The following is a 1850-nucleotide window of genomic DNA, read 5'->3' as shown; positions in this document are numbered from 1 at the left end:
CGTTTATATTACATAATACCATCCCACTACAAATCCGCAATAATTTCAGTTCATAGAATTTTATTACCATATGCGTATAATGAACGTAAAAGACAGTCACTAATAATTAATTTTTATTCATACCGCATATTATCACCATTTTATGCGTGCCTCGTTTTATGGAGATCGGCATGTGAGCATGGCATTGTTTGCAAACACCGATTTTGCCACGGTTGTCATGCGACTGTCAGACTGATAAGATTCTTTTCTGCTAATTATGACAATGTGCAATTAAGGAGCATAGAATAGGATGATATCACTGCTTTAAGATTTCCGGTGCCGTGTTACTGCAGCTCTACACATTAGTACATCGCAAATCGCAAATTTAGCTGGTTATTGCATCATTTACATTTACCAAGCCTGGATATTTATTTAAAGGGAATCGGTAATCTGTAGCAAAGTCATTAAAGTGTTAATTCAGCAACCGTTTGAGTACACTAGTCGCTAACAAACTAAACAGGAAGTTACGCCGTCCACTCTTATCGACAATCATTAGTAAAGTCCCATATCATACAACATGTCCTGTTGGGTACCACAAATTTCTGAGGGGATGAACATCTACCACATCCATCCGCCACCGTATGGCAGCGGTAACCGGCGAAAGTCATCCGTGTCGGACGACGAGCATGGCCCTAGTATCATGCCCAGGCTTTTCCGCAAAAGTATGGATGCCGGAAACGTTGACAATGAGAAAAGAAAGCGCTGGCCATACCGCATGTGGCATCGTCGTGCGTCTTCAATGTCGGAAGATAAACATGATGGACATGGAACTGCTGAACAGACCACAGATTCTGAGAACAACGGGCCACAAGTAAAATCCCAAAGGGACGTTGCCGATTCTTCGCCGGTAAAATACAGAGAAGAGTTCGCTTGCTTTATATATTGCCAATTAAGTAAAGCTTTATATTGGGCAGGTCTGCTTTATTAGTACTTGTTGAAAGTTTTGACGATCGTATTCTAATTACATTCATTCATACTCGTATATGAAGGCGTATATGAAAGGCGTTATCCCTGTCAATGTGATTTTGCAGGCTTCCCAGCCTAGTGCCGGAAAAGAACAGCGCTCTCGAGCTCATTCCGACCGTTAAAGTCGTAGTATGGCACTTTTAAAAAATTGTACAGAGTACACAATTTAACTGTACGACAATTTACCAAAGAAATCTGAAATTTTCTTTGACGATGGACTATTGCAGTCATTTTTTTCCGGCAATATCGATGGTTACTGTCCAAGGATACACACCACCTGGTCATCGAGAGTGCTGTACGCTGTATGGGGCAAGTTAGAGTTTAAAAGTATACTGGAGCAAGTGTAAATTATTTTCTACCAATATTCTGGATTATGGATATCGTCTTGTTGCATCGGGATTGCACTGTCTTTTACAGACAAATGTCAATAATTATTTATTTTTCGCGCGGGAACAATAATTATGTTGTTGCCCGGCTGGAGCTGCTTTTGCTTGTATCAATTATGCAAAGAGTGTGTTGACCTGAATAAAACGGAAAACTGTTGCGTACGGCGTCTGACTTCGCACAGAAAGTACTTGCAACGAAGCGGTAAACAAGAAATACCGGTATCACTCTAATCGTTCCATATATTACAGAGCGTGGACATAAATAACCTCATTACAGAAAGGGATCAGATGGATCGGCACCATTGTCAGATATGACACAGAAGCAGAGAGCAAAAAGGGAGCAAATATCTCTCCTTTATTGTTTAAGTAATAAAGCAACCAACAAAAACAACACAGAAAACCAATGCGGAAAAGCTGTGGTGAAAGTGGCTGCCAGCGAGCTCGGTGAAAATCGTCGTA

At 40.8% G+C, this 1850-nt stretch overlaps 1 long non-coding RNA gene across 1 annotated transcript; it reads left to right on the top strand.

Moving 5' to 3' along the window:
• Positions 1–355: 355 nt before the first annotated feature.
• Positions 356–1549, top strand: LOC129601860 (uncharacterized). Its single transcript, XR_008692298.1, has 2 exons — positions 356–886; positions 1071–1549. It is a non-coding gene; the product is annotated as an uncharacterized LOC129601860 (long non-coding RNA).
• The last annotated feature ends 301 nt before the right edge of the window (positions 1550–1850 follow it).

The sequence above is a fragment of the Paramacrobiotus metropolitanus genome, unplaced genomic scaffold (assembly GCF_019649055.1).
Source record: "Paramacrobiotus metropolitanus isolate TYO unplaced genomic scaffold, Prichtersi_v1.0 Parri_scaffold0000287, whole genome shotgun sequence".
Lineage (NCBI taxonomy): Eukaryota > Metazoa > Tardigrada > Eutardigrada > Parachela > Macrobiotidae > Paramacrobiotus > Paramacrobiotus metropolitanus.
Note: the sequence above shows the minus strand (reverse complement) of the source record. Positions and strands in the feature narration are given on the sequence as shown.